This window comes from Macaca fascicularis, chromosome X (genome assembly GCF_037993035.2).
Source record: "Macaca fascicularis isolate 582-1 chromosome X, T2T-MFA8v1.1".
NCBI lineage: Eukaryota > Metazoa > Chordata > Mammalia > Primates > Cercopithecidae > Macaca > Macaca fascicularis.
Genome location: NC_088395.1, coordinates 9145674 through 9162152, shown reverse-complemented (window position 1 = coordinate 9162152; position 16479 = coordinate 9145674). Strand labels below are relative to the sequence as shown.

The 16479-nt window shown below is 47.0% G+C and overlaps 1 protein-coding gene across 14 annotated transcripts in view; it reads right to left on the bottom strand.

Annotated features, from left to right (window-relative positions):
- TBL1X (transducin beta like 1 X-linked) overlaps nucleotides 1-16479 on the bottom strand; it is a 257751-nt gene that overhangs the window by 240485 nt on the left and 787 nt on the right. For 8 of the 14 annotated variants that reach the window (XM_065537840.2, XM_065537841.2, XM_065537845.2 and 5 more), the window contains exon 1: nucleotides 15056-15493. The exons of 3 other annotated variants lie outside the window; for them this stretch is intronic. The gene's annotated coding sequence lies outside the window, so the exon portion shown is untranslated. Of the gene's footprint in view, nucleotides 1-14045; nucleotides 14489-15055; nucleotides 15494-16479 lie in introns of those variants that run through there. 3 more of the 14 variants (XM_045383225.3, XM_074029342.1, XM_074029341.1) reach the window with 2 other exon arrangements.

The window sequence follows — 16479 nt, the reverse complement described above, 5'->3', positions numbered from 1 at the left end:
CATAATTATTACTGATAACATATATTAAGATATATCAGAATTATAGGAAATCGTATACAATTCTGAAACACAAACTAGCAACACATTCCTACAAATACAGTCCAACACTACTGCATACCTGACAATGCTTACTGTTATAGTTTTAATACATCACATAAGCCAAATATGTCTCTTTTGGACTTTAGAGTATTTAATATCTGGAAGGTTAACCAGATTAAAATGGGGGGGGCTTAATTTAGATTTTGACTTTGGGAAGGTTTGTCAAATATCAAAGGTTTAAACACTTGATACTACAAAATAAAATCCCAGGTTACTAGAAGCCATTTATTTAGCCATAATAACTCAAGAATTTTTAAAAGGCAAAAATCTTCACTCACTGATAGAGGGGAAACTCAACTTTGCAAACAGGACAAAATAAAGACAGCATGAGGCTCCTCTCTCCTCGTTTTTCTGTCATTCATTCAAAAGTCAAAACAAAAAATATTCAACCTACAGAAAAACTAAATAATCCCCTTCGAATCTTAGCCAACTTGCTCATACCCACAGAACTTCCTTTACAAGATTAATCCTTTACAAACCTTTTCAACTTGCTTAAACTTTGTTTTGTCCCATCACTCTTTTAAGATGATCCTTAAAATCCTCTGAACCAGACAAAATTATATTCCCTTTTACAAAAACCGTATTCCCATGCCTTCTTACAGCCTCCCACAAGACACATTCTACTCTCCCGCCAGGTGCAGTGGCTCACGCCTATAATCCCAGCACTTTGCAAGGCCGAGGCAGGTGGATCACCTGAGGTCAGGAGTTTGAGACCAGCCTGACCAACATGGAGAAACCCCATCTCTACTAAAAATACACAATTAGCTGGGAGTGGTGGCGCATGCCTGTAATCCCAGCTATGCGGGGGGAGACTGAAGCAGGAGAATCGCTTGAACTCGGGAGGCAGAGGTTATGGTGAGCCCAGATCATACCATTGCACTCCAGCCTCAGCAACAAGAGCGAAACTCCATCTCAAACACACACACACACACACACTCTACTTTCCTTCTACACTTTGCATGTAAAACTCTTTCTCCAATAGTCTCAAATATACATGTTACAATCTTAACTTTCAGCAACTTTTATTTTTGGTGAAAAACCTGGTAAATAAGCAATTTTAACCACGTATAAAACTGCAGAACCCATGATTCTTCCCAGCCTAGCCAGGGACGGCTACCTCCATGTGTCCCCAGGCCTTACCTAGAATCTAATGGCTGTAAGACAGACAAGTCAAACAATTATTAAAAGTCACAGAAGCAGTTTATGACCTTAAAACATCCAGCAAAGAGTATGTGACCTGCCTAATTTTAGACAAAATGTGTGAACTTTGAAGACATTTTTATTTTACTTTACAAATAATCTTTAAACTGTCTTTATTTTTGAAAGATCAGAGTCAAGTGATGTAAAGCCATTAAAGTTTCCATTTTCTGACAATGTTTAAGTGCTTATTTTTCTTTAAGCCAATTTTATTTCATTTCTGAGACAGAGTCTCACTCAGTTGCCCAGACTGGAGTGCAGTGGTGCGATCTCAGCTCACTGTAACCTCCGCCTCTCAGGTTCAAGCGATTCTCTTGCCTCAGCCTCCTGAGTAGCTGGGATTACAGGCGCATACCACTACACTCGGCTAATTTTTGTATTTTTAGTACAGATGGGGTTTCACCATGTTGGTCAGGCTGGTCTCGAACTCCTGACCTCGCCTTGGCCTCCCAAAGTCCTGGGATTATAGGCATGAACCACCGCACCTGGCCTAAGACAATTATTTAGAGCTGTTTTATATAAACACTACATAACAGAGACGAATACATGGACAGAAATGAAGAATCAAGACAGAAGTCCATTGACAGAAGCATTTAGAGGGAGAACAGGGGCTTTAAAACAGTATCTGTACATATATCAGCTTTAATTAAGTCGATTTCTAACTACAGAGCTCTGAAAAGAAAAATCATTTTAAGATCTCTTTTTACTGGATTTCAGCCAGGATATTTCTGGCTTTTGAACCTTTTACTAAAGGGAACTTCCTATGTGAAATCGATAAGCCTTAACTAAGGGGATGGATTAACCATGAACGCAAGAGGTATCTCCAAAGAGCTGGTAAGCAATTTTTGAAAGATCTAGAATCTCCCCAAAGGTAGTTCGGCGAAAAGAAAATTTTAAAAACCTGAAAAGATATCTCAAAAGGCCAATCTTAGGTTCTACAACAGTGATGTTATCTGCAGGAGTAACTGGGAATTTGCATATCTGACAATCTGGCAATGGTTCAAGTCTCTGCCTTAGCAGGAATCAGGTTCCTCTCCTCCCCTATCCTGATGGCCTCCCATTAGCATTACAGTTTGGGGGCAAGTTTTGAGTTTGGGACAAGGCCTGTTATCATTTAAACTGCAGCCTAAAAGTCCTCCAAAGTTCACCTGGCCCAATAGCAGAGGAATATTACGGGAAAGGCGAGATGGGGAATGGGTTAGCTTAACTTACTGCTATAATTTTCTCACTGATAAAATTGTTGCAAAGGCGGTTTCAAAACTACCTTGGATTGAGGACCACAGAGCAGAGGTAGATCCTGGGAAAACATCCAGCTTCCCTCCAAGCCTGAGGCTCACAGGCTGGTGCTTTCAAGATGAAAGACAGGGGAAGCAGAAGGGAGTGTGTGCCCTGGGATCCTGTGCTCAGCTCTCCAGGGACTTAGGCCACCTTTCTACAGGTAGCTCTTTTTTCCCACCTCCTTTACTATCTCCCACTGTTAACACGCAAACAATGAGCTCCTCCTGTATGCCAGATTCCCAGCTAATTACTTCCTACAGGGTTTCACATTTAGAGCCTGCAACAAGTCCATGGTTATCCTGATTTTACAGATGAGGAAACTGAGGCACAATGACTGTTATACCACTATACTTGCCGTCTTTCCCCTTTCCCCACCTTCCTCTCCTGGGGAGGAAGCAGGGAAGGCAAAGTCAGTAAATCAGGTCTCACCATCCGGGAAGTTCAACCAAGCACAGAGATACTCATTCTTGGAAACACAACTCTAAAATATCCACCAAAGGGGAATCTATAGAGACAGGAAGGATATTTGTGGTGGCCCGTGGCTGGGAGGTGGGAGTAGAAATGGGTGACAATCAAGCAGGAGTGATATTATTGGGAATTGAAAATGTTCTAAAACTGGATCATGGTGATGTCTATACAACCCAGTAAATTTACTAAAAATCACTGAATGATACACCTCAAAGAGGTGACTTCTATGGCATGTCATTTATACCTCAATAACAATGTTTAAGAAAACTGACTTAATTTTAAGGCAGACTCAAGAGTTCTAAGTTAAATGACATATCACTGCAAGCTGACATCTTGGCAGGCCAAGGGCAGACATTTATGGCAAAGCCAAATGGAACAAAGTAACACAGAGCTTGCAAAGGGGATGAGCGCCCAACCTGAATACACAACGTATCTAAGTCAACTCCAGGAGATAGAGAAAGCCAAACACCAGCAACTGCCCAACCCAGTGGTGTGGACCCAAAGAATTTCCACTCCAATGAACATCTGGGCCACCAGAAACCCATACAGAAAAATATATTTGTCCAAATACAGAACATTGAATGGAAAAGCAAACAAAACAGGAAATTAGAGAAGGTTGAACATTTACTTTTAGATAGCAAACTACGAATCCAGCCCAAACTTCTCTCACAGCAAACGCCATGCAGAAAAATGGGATTAATGATCCCGGGGCTTGGTCCTCTGTTGTGCCAGACACATACTATAAAGGAAAGAAAATTCAAAAAGGACAACATCCTCTGTGTTTTTATTATGCTTAAAAATGAACTGGGAAATAATGGAAACATACAATATCTTGTTTCAACTAACTTTTCTAAAAACATGTCCAGGATATTCAAAAAATTACAAGACGTAACTAGAAACTATCTAACTACTGGGTGGATATGAACAGTACTGACTGAGATAAAAATGAAATGTTTCCATGAGCTAATCTTATTCTATATTTAGTCTGAGTACACTAATATAATTAACTAAGGTTATATAATTTTGCTAACTTCAAATTTTCAATTATAAAGCTTCACATACAATTATCTGAACTAAAATTGATTTGCTTTTTATTTTTGTAGAAAGATGAAAACGGCTAATTTTAATAATCCTATCTTCCTAATAAGAAGTTACTGCCTTCATTGATATAAATTATGTAGATGGTGCTTCAACAATGCTCTCAAGTTTGTTTTCATAGTCTCTTTCAAGGTTAGTTTACTCATGTCTCGTTTACTCCCATGTCCCAGGGGCTTTTACCATTTGGCCTTCCCATTCCCCTACATACCTCTGTGCCTCAAACTCCCAGAAACTAAACCTAGACAGCTGCCCCTCAAAAGCACAGAAAGTGTGCACTTAGGAAATAAAGTCAACTCTGGTGCAGGCTTCAGAGGTCAGCCCACTTAGGGTCATTCTCTGAGATACACTTCTGAGATACTGTATAGGGTGATTTGGGTGGCAAATAAGCAAGTGAATAATTAAGAGTGCCATCACTCAACAACGAAAACAGGAGAGGATTCCAGTTCACAGCTGAAGCAATTCAGTGGTTTCTCACCGACCTGCTTCCAATATGAAATTCAAGACCAGTTTAAGGCTCAAAGCATCTGGCTAAAAGCAAAATACATTCTGCCATCTCTTTCCTCTTACAGGGGTTGGGCTGTGGAGTCAGATAAGGTATATTCCCAAATATAGTCTGCATCTGCTTTATAGTTCACTATAACTAAATTTCTTACTGGGGTCTAAATGCATTGGTCTCCGGAGAGTGCAGACAGGTGCACCAATCTAGACAGTAAAAAATTCTACTTCCTGTTTCTCCTCTCTTCACAGTGAGCGCCTTCTGAGTATTACTATAAAGAGAAGCAACAGGTTTTTTAAAAAGTAGACATAAATATTTCAGTTTATCAAAGGACAAATGGAGGTCTACATAGATTCTGATAAGCATTAATCATGGTCGGCATTAGGTATCCTGTTGGTACACAGAAATCTACAAGTACTGCTCCTGGCAAGCTTTTTAACGCACTGCACAAGTGTATGAGCATCATTTCATATAACAAAGTTATGTTGTGAATTCAGTATTCACAAAGGAGAAAATAGATGCAAACACCAAAAATTACACACAAAAACTAAAGCTGACATATCAATTCTCTCGAGTTAAACAAACTAAAAACTGGTCTGGAAACCCAGAACTACTTGAGGTTGGCATTTCATCTCATGAAAACCATCAGCCATTCTAAGCAAATGAGCTCAGCCAGAAGACCTTAAATTTAGAGATGATTCCTATTTCTCACCTCCACAGCCCACAATGTGGTCTGAGTTGTGAATATAATTTTTATGTTTATTCACTCTGTAAACACCAGTAGTGTAGCAGCAACTCAGAAAAAAAAAAAACAAAAAACAAAAAACTAATGAGGCCAGGCGTGGTGGCTCATGCCTGTAACTCCAGCACTTTGGGAGGCCAAGGCAGGCAGATCACTTGAGGTCAGGAGTTCGAAACCAGCATGGCCAACATGGTGAAACCCCATCTCTACTAAAAATACAAAAATTAGCCAGGCGTGGTGGTGGTGGGCACCTGTAATCCCAGCTACTTGGGATGCTGAGGCAGGAGAATTGCTTGAACCTGGGAGGCAGACGTTGCAGTGAGCCAAGATCGTACCACTGCACTCCAGCCTGGGCGACAGAGCCACACTCCATCTCAAAAAACAAAACAAAACAAAAAACTACGAGAAATGCAAAAACCAAAACACTTAATAACCATGATAGATGAAATATGTCTCAAAAACAAAGACAAAAACAGCCGGGCGCGGTGGCTCACGCCTGTAATCCCCAGCACTTTGGGAGGCCAAGGTGGGTGGATCACCTGAGGTCAGGAGTTCGAGACCAGCCTGGCCAACATGGCAAAACCCCGTCTCCACTAAAAATACAAAACTTAGCCAGGTGTAGTGGCAGGTGCCTGTAATCCCAGCAACTTGGGAGTCTGAGGCAGGAGAATCGCTTGAACCCAGGAGGCGGAGGTTGCAGTGAGCTGAGATCATGCCACTGCACTCTAGCCTGGGCGACAGAGTGAGACTCCGTCTCAAAAAAAACAACCAACCAACCAGATTTAAAGATTTAAAGCACCCTAGGACTTTTATCCCAACTCAATTCCGGTACAATCTCATGTTGATGTCTTTGAAATTCTTAACAATTTCTGCAGCAAAACGCCTAATTCTCCAGAGCCCTGAGGGCATCCGTCTGATGAAATCGGCTGATTTATAAACAGAATTCAGTGATTATTAAACCACTGCAGTCATAAAATGCTTAAAAAGCATAGCATTGTTCCAAGGTTTCCTCATGCACCTGCAAACGAGGTACTGTCATCTAGTTCCGAAACATGGGTATTTTTTCAGCTTTAAAAACAACACACAAAATACAATAATAGATCCAGTATGTGCATGGTTCCCCGTTATTGCATATTCTTTCTTCCCTAAGCCAAATCACTAATATCTGTACCTCTGGAGCAATGTCCAATCCTTAGGCTGGTGGATCTCAAAGTTACTTAATGCACATACATGTGCGTGCAAGCGCACACATACCTTAGCAGCTGAAGCCAGAGGAAACGGGAGTACAACTGTGTCCTGCCTGCATGCAGGGACGTTAGTATCACCCCCTCTTCCAGCCTTTGGGGACCTACATCATAAATGTTTTTTTTCATCATATATCCTTTTCAGTAAAAAAGTTTTCAGAAGGTGCTCCTAACTCATGTAATTTATTTATTAAATATATAAAATACTCAAGTAACATGCATTTCATGGACAAGAAATATATTTTTTACAAGTATTAGTGATTTTTTTAATGGACATTTTCATAATTTCTTCCTGCATCCCAGTAAATCTTGCTGTGCACCTGCCAGAGGGCATGAAACTCACTAAGACCCTTTTGGGAATTAAAATCTGAAACAAGTCATTTCTGTCCCCTGTCCCTCCCCCAAATTTAGAGACTACTGGCTTAAAGGAATTACACTCAGTCCCATAAAATTAATCACAGTATCCTGTGACATGTAATACCCACAAGCATCTCTCCTTGTTCTCATCTGGTCTACGATAATTTCTGTCATGTACTGGACAGGGAAGATCATTCATTCTTATTTTCATGAACTTCTGAACTGAGTGCATCTCAAAAGTTAGGCTTTCTGAAGTATCCTAAGACAGATCCTTGAAAATGGCTGAAGCTGACATAGAACTACCATGTCTTGAAAATGCAAGCTGAATCTGACATTTCCTTCATAATCAAATTGGGAATTAAACCAAACCCCCTTCAAAGGTGGGGGACAAAACTGTCCCAAGTGAGAACCATTAGTTGGCTGCAACATTCCAGAGCTCAACGTTGAAAATACTGTTCCAATAAGCAAGCATCTTTTCTACCTTCATGTCTAAAGCTTCCCTTTCTCCTGAACCCAGCGCCTGCCATGCCCCATCTCAATCTCTCTGATCCCATCGGACAAGAACAAACCTAGACAAGAAAAGGAAACAGTATCCGACTTGCTCTGAACAGGGTCCTCCAGACTGTCCTGCTATTGTCAGAAGTTGGCAATTGCTGTTTTCAAGTTTATAGTTTTGAATTCTTGAGTTTTTATTAATATGGAGCTGGCATTACAGTTGTGTAGGATTCAAATGCTTGATAAGATTCTGTTGAAAGAAGAACTGAAGGCAAGGACACAAGGTTATTCCATTCCCCAAATGAACCAAACGGCAGGGACGTCAATTTCCTATTCAGGGACACCAACTCCCTATGCTTTTGGGAAATACAACCTGAAACTGTGAAGCCACCTGGACTTTTATAGCAGCTGGGAATTACCTTTGCATATTGGCACTACCGATTTTTACATGGCCGACTTTGGCGACAGTTCTCCACTCAACTTCATTTCTCATCTTTACATAGATGACAAGATAACAGGGATAACTGAAGGAGCACAAGCGTCCAGGTTGAGACAGAATTACCCACAGTGCACTAGAAACTGAAATCATGACTCAGTCCTGCTGAATTTTCCTCCAGCTCTGAAAATGATTTTTTTTTTTTTTTTTTTTTTGAGATGGTGTCTCCCTCTGTCGCCCAGGTTGGAGTGCAGTGGCGCAATTTCGGCTCACTGGAAGCTCCACATCCCAGGTTCACGCCATTCTCCTGCCTCAGCCTCCCGAATAGCTGGGACTATAGGCGCCCACCACCATGCCTGGCTAATTTTTTGTATTTTCAGTAGAGACGGGGTTTCACCATGTTAGCCAGGATGGTCTCGATCTCCTGACCTTGTGATCTGCCCTCCTCAGCCTCCCAAAGTGCTGGGATTACAGGCGTGAGCCACCATGCCCAGCCTCTTAAAATGATTTTATGTGGTCTTGCCATATTAAAGTATATGTTGGCCAGGAACGGTAGCTCACAACTGTAATCGCAGCACTCTGGGAGGCCAATGCAGGAAGATTGTTTGAGTCCAGGTGCTCGAGACCCTCCTGGGCAACACAGCAAGACTCTATCTCTAGAAAAAAACTGAAAATTTAAAAAAAAAAAAAAAAAGAAAGAAAGAAAGAAAAAAATAAGCTGGGCATGCTGACCTGTGCCTGTAGGCCCAGCTACTTGGGAGGCTAAGGCAGAAGCAACACTTCAGCCCAGAAAGCCGAGGCTGCAGTGAGCTATAATCAGGGCAACAGAGCAAGACCCCATCTCTAAAGATAAATAAATAAATAAAGTATTTGTTATTACTGATTTAAGAAATAAAATGGCATCGTGTACAATGAGCTTCTTTTTGTCCAAATTCCCATCTATCAGGAAATTCAGACAAGCAGAAATGCTTGCAGCACTGAACAATACTGCACGTTCACATGGACTCGAAAGCCTAACGACAGGCAGGTCCCTAATTGCAATGAGTCAAGCTTCCCTAAAGGGGACACATGCCCTTCTCTTCTTGCTCCGACATGATGGTGCTGGGGATGCCATTTCAACAGACCTGAAGGAAGGTTTCGGCGTCTTGGAGAGCTGGCTGGGAAGGTTACCGGGCAGGAGAGAGCCTCACCTCCTCCCCACTCCCGTATTCTAGCCTGGGCAGGTGTTCAGAAAGGAAAGAGCCCTGTGCAGGCTATCTGGGGTCATAATCTCCGTTCCAGGCTCAAGGGAAACAAGCAGAGAAAACTCTCATGTTTTCTTTAAAGCATTCCGGCTACATCCACCACGATAGGAAAAATGACAAGAATTCAAGGCAGACACCCAGGTCAAGAATAAACACTGTGAGTTTTGCCGTGAGCGCTGTTTGTGCTTCTTTCACAGGATCTCCTGGGACTGGAGAACTGCCGCTCTCCCAGGAATCACTCAGAGGCGCCCAGTAGCACCCAGCGCCCTCTGACTCGATGTGGGTTTCTAAACTAAAACGCGCAACTAACTTATCCATGTTTACCAAAATACTGCTTATTTTAATCATGGGAAAACTGATACTCTAGGCACGGGTCATAAACAACTGTCACTTTATCCCAATGTTTAGTTAACATAAAACCATCATCCTTAACCAGTCTGAAAAAAAACATGGCCTCCCAGACCTTGAAGCAGGGTCCATCTTCCAAACCAAATCTTCACACCTGGGAGGGAGGAGAAGGCTTGAGGCCACTCATCCAGCCCTTTAACTCTACACGGTAGAACATGCACAGGTTCTGTGACTTCGCACAACCAGGCAGACCACCTCAGGCAGGACAAAAGTCACCAAAATGCCAGGACAAGGATTATATTAGAAAACACGCCACTTCATGAGGTCACAGAAAGCGACATTATGGCCCAAAGTAAAATACAGGTTAGCAGCTCCATAGAACCACAGACGTAGGAATTCATTTTTTTATTTCTATAACAAATGCAAAAACAACTTGATATTTTTAGCCTATTTTATATTTACGTGATTAACCCATTGGGAAAACGGCAAAGGTTCTTAATGAACATGTATCCTGTTTTTAAACTAAAGCCATGACTATAACCTTCCGATACATTTTACATATGAAGTACCTTTTGGTAGGAATGTGCAATAAAGGTGAGGGTAACATCCTCTAAAAGGACATCAGAGTCCAGGCGTGGTTGCTCACACCTGTAATTCCAGCACTTTGGGAGGCTGAGGCAGCTGGATCATCTGAGGTCAGGAGTTCAAGACCAGCCTGACCAACATAGTGAAACCCCACCTCTACTAAAAATACAAAATTAGCCGGGAGTGGTGGTACATGCCTGTAATCCCAGGTATTTGGGAGGCTGAGGCAGGAGAATTGCTTGATCCTGGGAAGTGGAAGTTGCAGTGAGCAGAGATCATGCCACTGCACTCCAGCCTAGGCAACAAGAACGAAACTCCATCTCAAAATAACAAAAACAAAAACACGACATTAAAAAATGTCCCATTTAAACCAATGAGGCAGTAAGAACTAACTGGCATAGAACAAAGAGCAAACAGGCCGAGCGCGTTGGCTTACGCCTGTAATCCCAGCCCTTTGGGAGGTTCAGCAGGTGGGTCACCTGACGTCAGGAGTTCAAGACCAGCCTGACCAACGTGGTGAAACCCCGTCTCTACTAAAAATACAAAAAAATTAGCTGGGCGTGGTAGCACATGCCTCTAATCCCAGCTTCTCCGGAGGCTGAGGAGGAGAATTGCTTGAGCTTGTGCATCGAGATCGCGCCACTGGACTCCATCCTGGACGACATAATGAGACTCCGTCTCAAAATAAAAAAAAAAAAGAAAAAAGAGCATATAACATATAACTAAAAGAGTATAATTGGATTGTTTGTAACGCAAAGAATAAGTGCTTGAGGGAATGGATACCCCCATTCTCCATGATTTGATTACACATTGCACGACTGTATCAAAATAGCTAATGTACCCCATAAATATATACACCTACATATCCAGAAAAATTTAAAAATTTTAAAAGGAGCAAAGCTTTAGCAGCCTCAACAACACACCTGATTTTTTTCCACTGTGGTTTCTTAGATTAAGGCGCAAAGCTGTTCTTTTCCTTGCTTGTGATAACATCTACAGTGCAAAATGTGCTGTTCTAAGAAAAGCAGGTTGGCCAAAGCATACAAAGGCATGAAGTTCGTGTGTCATGAGAGAGAGGAGGCAAAGGTGGTGCTGGAAGAGCGGATGGATTCACCTAAGGCATTCCACCATGTGTTACATTCAGATGGGATCCCCAAGACTTCCAGAGCACAGCAGATGGGCAGGTGCCCCAGATTCGGGGGTGGGGGCGTGACTGTGGAGGAACTGTGGGAGACAGAGCCACGAACATCTCTGGGCTGAGGAGATTGTTCTCTCTCTTGATTATGATGGTGGTCACACGAATCTATGCGTGTGTCAAGACTCGTAATACACCCAAAAAGCCAAATTTAGTATATGGTAATTTAAATAATAAAATTATATAGATACAGCCCTAAAATGTAAGAGGGAAAAGATAAGGGAAAAAAGCAAGCAAACTACTAGACACCATAGTGACTGATGGTGATACCTTTCTAGACCCAATTCCCAACTTCAGAAAACAGGAAACTATAAGCATGTTAGGCTAGCTGGGCATGGTGGCTCATGCCCGTAAGCCCAGCACGTTGGGAGGCCAAGGAGGGAGGATCACCTGAGATCAGAAGTTCAAGCCCAGCCTGGCCAACATGGTGAAACCCCACCCCTACTAAAAATAAAAACATCAGCCGGGTATGGTGGGGAGTCCCTGTAATCCCAGCTACTCAGGAGGCCAAGGCAGGAGAATCGCTTGAACCTGGGGGGTGGAGTGAGCCGAGATCGCACCACTGCACTCCAGCCTGGACTGTGAGAGAGACTTCGTCTCAAAAAAACACCAAACAAACAAACAAACAAAAAAGGCATGTTAGGCTCCAAGCATTATAATAATTCTATGTCCTTCGACTGAGTAAAGTGGCTCACACCTGTAATCACAACACCTGGGGAGCCCTTTTCCTACTGACACTTGGAAGAGGGCCTCCACGAGGAAAACGCAGGTCCACACCCAGCTGGCTCAACCTGCTTGCTAATTTAACAGCTGCAGGAAGGGAAATGTCTCCAGACATTAGCAAATGCCCCATTCAAAAGTGGGGGACAAAACTGTCCCAAGTGAGAAGCATTAGTTGGCTGCAACATTCCAGAGCTCAACGTTGAAAATACTGTTCCAATAAGCAAGCATCTTCTCTACCTTCATTTCTAAAGCTTCCCTTTCTCCTGAACCTGCCGCCTATCATGCCCCATCTCAAATCTCTCTGATCCCATCGGCCAAGAACAAACCTACATAAGAAAAGGAAACAGTACCTGACTTCCTCTGAAAACTCAACATATTCTCTCTTCCATCTTAACTTTAAATTTGTTCGAATTCCATTTGCAACGGTTTCCAATTCACTTCTGCAACCTTCAGGCATGCAGTGGATTCTCCGTAAATATTGGATGGCGATGGCTGTGTGGGAGGGGGCCAGCTTGGGAGGCGCATCCATCTGAAGTCAGGCTCCCGCTGGCCAGGCAGGCAGCAGCGCGGCGGACTCCTTAACGGCTGTCTTTCTCCCCTGGAGATCTGAAACGCCTCTCCCCAGCCTAGGCTCTCTTTGCCCTTTAGAAACCTGTGGACTTCTTCAGCCCCTTCCCACATCCAGCTTTTCTTTTGGTTCTTGTGGGTTTCATGTTTGCCAGTCTGGCCAGCATGGTACATGTGTTCCAACCCCACAGAAAGTGAGGGCAGGAGTGGAGAGGGCAAGACCGGAGGGAAAAACTCGAGTCCAGTCTCCGGCTCACTAAAAATAGTTAAGGGGGAAAAAAGTTTATCTTTCCAACTCAAAAAAAAAAAAAAAAGTGTTTACAGTACGCCTTTAGTGTTGCTTCCTGGTTGAAACTGATTTTTCAATGCATGCGGCAGTGAAAGATTAACAACTTCTCGGATGTAACCTACTAGGTTTTTCTGTTTTTCCTAAGGGAGGAAAAAAAGGCAAATCCAAGGCATCAGGAAAGCAGTGCGAGGATGGTCCTGCCTTGCCGGGCAGAGAAGCTGTGATGATCAGCTAAGCCAGGAGGCCCACAGGGCACTTGCTGCGGGGCAGAGCACCGGAATTTGGACGCCCTGCAGAAAACTGGGAGGGGGCCAGGCCCAGGTTCTAGCGGAGGTGTTCTCCTATCCAGCAGGAGTATATCGGAATATCTGAATTCCTGACACTTGGGACCTGCTGGAGATGGCCTCCCTGTGCAGGGACCATTTTCCCGCCTCTGTTCCTCACCTTAAAAGGTGAAAAAAAAATATTCTAACTAAGATGATGTTGTACAGAACCAGCGGTACTGATATAATTGATGGGAAAACTCCAGAAATTGAAACATTCACTTTTAAGTATGTCTACAATAAAGTTATTATTTTTGCAAACTGTCTCCTCCTTAAAACCACTGGCAGAGAGAAGTTCTCTGAGCCCAGTAAAGGGGCAGGTGGGGGAGCGAGGGTGGCAGCACTACACCACAAATCTCCATTTTTGCCCTACAGGTGTGTGTTCTATTAAGGGCTGGAATCGCCTTAAGGGCCGGTGATCCAGCGGTGAAAAACTCGTTGTCTGTATTAGTTACCCAGCTTGGTGGCTTTCCACAAGAATCTGCAGCACATTTGAGACATGACTACCCTTTAAAATAAACGCGTCATACTGAACATTCTTCTGTATTTTATTTTTCCTAATCACATCTTTTCTAGGAAAGACTTGTAAACTTTTCATAAAATCCTCAAGTGCCACTTCCGACACCAAAGCCACTGCCTGGGACCTTAGCAGGGAGGTTGCCGTCCTTCCCCCTCGCCTTCCAGGTGAAACCAGGGGCTCGGCGAATGTGTCAGGAGAGGAAAACATCCAGAAGGCAGGTCAAGTCACACATGACAATGCAAAGCAGAAACAGTCGCAAATACAATAGAGGATAGGTTTTTGTTTCTTTTCAGGTTTTGCTCCAGAACATCACTGACTGGAAAATAAACGTCAGTCCCTACCTTTGTGGAACGTCCAACGCAGCTGGCTGGGGGAACACGAGGCCTTGCAGGGAGCGAGTCCCGGCCCCGGTCTGACTGAGCACAGGCGACGCACGTGAGGTCCAGGCCCTATCCCAGCGCAGGCGGGCCTCCAGCGACCCACAGTTGTCACATATCCGGCCAGCGCTGATTCCCGAAGGCGCACTCCCCATACCCCACTCCGAGCACCGGTCCCATCCTTAGGGAAGGTCCTCCTGGGTAGCAAGGCCGGGGCCCAGGATCTGCGAGACCCACCCCACCCGCCCCGCCAGAGCCCAGGAGCAGCAACAGGTCTGCGCTCTCTCCGGGCGGCGCTCTGCAGACCCTCGACCGGCCAGGGGTGTCCCCAGCCCAGCTGTGCGCTCGGGCCGGGGAGATGGGCGGAGGACTGGGGCTCCTGACTTCCTTGACAGTTTCTGCGCCTCAGAAACTGAGCAGACGCGGGGCCCGCGCCACCTCGCCCGCCGCTTGCCTCACTTCGTAAGGCTGCGCTTCCACCCGGGTCCGGGCGGGCCGGCCCGCTTCCCGGGGATGAATGGGGCTCCTCTCCCCAACAGCGGGGAAATCCCGCCACCGCCCTCCACCCCGGTCCCCCGAGCCCGCGGTGGCGCAGGTTTGCCCAGCAAGCCCCAAGATCGGCAGACAAAGGGGCACCAGAGGAAAAGCCGAGCTCTTCCATAAACTTACCGGTCACCTACCCCTCCCCAAAACAAAGGAGCCCCCCGCCGACCTCTGTCTCTCCCCGCAAGGCGCGCCGGCACTTTGGGGAGCGGCCACCTCGGGGTATTGTTCAGCCTCCTGGGAGCGCGCCGCACCCCAGTCCGAGCGCCACGGGGACAGTTGGCGACCTGCGCCTCCTGTAGTTCCAGGGGCGGGTGGAGCGTCCGGGCGCCCCGAGTCGCCGGCCAGACCCTGGAGGGTCAGCGCGGGAACCGCCTCCCCGCAGAAGTTTGCGGACCCCGCGCCCGGCCCGCCGAGCCCCGCGCACTCACCTCGCCGCGAACAGCGCAACTTGTGGCGGCGCCGCGCGCCCGGCCGCGCTCCGAACCTCCCTCCGGCCGGCAGCCTCCGAGCCCCGGCCGTGCGGCGGCCGAAGAGGGCCCGGCGCCCTGGAGCAGCCGCGCGCCGCCCCCGGGCCGCCCCCGCCCCGCCGCCGCCGAGTCCCGGAGAGGGCGCGGGCGCTGGAAAGTTTCGGTGGCGAATGGCGGCCGGAGGGCGCTGCGGCGGCGGCGCGGCGGGGGCGCTGGCGACTCCTCGCTCCCGAGCGCGGAGTGGGGCCGCTGAGCCGGGCGCGGCGGCGGAGGCGGCGGCGGCGGCGGCGGGAGAGGGCGGAACAGCGGGAGGGACTGGCACGGGCAGTGACCTCCGCGGGGAGCGGTCGCGAGCGCGCGGACCCCAACCAGGACTACCGCCAGGGGTCCGCCCCCTCCGCCAGCCCCTCCCTCACGGCCGTGGGAGGGCACCCGGCGTCCCACCCAGCCCCGCCCCTGAGCCCCGGGGGAGCCGCGTCCCGAACCAGCCCCTCCCCCACGAGGGTAGGGACTCCGGCCCTGCCCCTCCCCCGCGGCTCCTAGAGGGGACCCGCGTCCCAACCCAGCCCCTGCCCCACGGTCGGGGGACCAGCGTCCCTACCAAGCCCGCCCCGCTCCCCAACGCCTAGGGTGGGTGAGGGGAACCCAAGCCTTTCCCGAGTTGCTCCGGTCCCGGTCCCTTCCCCGTGGCCTCCGTGGGACTGAGAGGACCCCAGGGCTACCCCCATCACATCCCAAACCCAGCCTTTCCACGACTGCCTCGAGGGGACGGGAACCTCGGCCACCCCCTCTGTTTCGGGGGGGCAGGGGAACCTCGGTCCCTGCTAAAGTGTTACCCTCCCCCACCCCAATAAGGAAGCCACCCAGCTGCCCCAAGAGAACCCCCTGCCACCTGCCCGATGGTGAATCTCCCTCAAAATAAGCGTCTTAGAAGACACCCCAGTAGTCTTTACCCCACCTCAAAAAGTGGGGGCTCCGGCGGAGCCTCGACCTTTGCAAAACACCTCCCAGGAAGAGCCAGAAACGCTTAGGGACAAACTCAGACACACAAGCATAGGCGCCAGGAGCTCGGGTGTGGGGGCTGAGGAGGTTAGGGGGACCTGGGCCCTCGGGCCTCAGCACTCCCACCCCAACCCCCAGGCTTCAGCCCTCTGGGCCTTGCAAAGTGCTTAATGTTGCAATGGCTTACACGGCCTGGCCCCGGTGCACTTAAGTCCCCAGCGCTCCTTCCTCCCCTCCACGTAGGCTACTCCCCACCACTCGCGGCCTTAATTCAGTTAAACAGATCTCCACTCCCCCTCCCCAGCACCTCTGGGGTCAGCCTTGTTGAATATTTTTCAAATATTCTTGCCCCTTCCTTTACTATATAATGAGCTTCGTGCTAA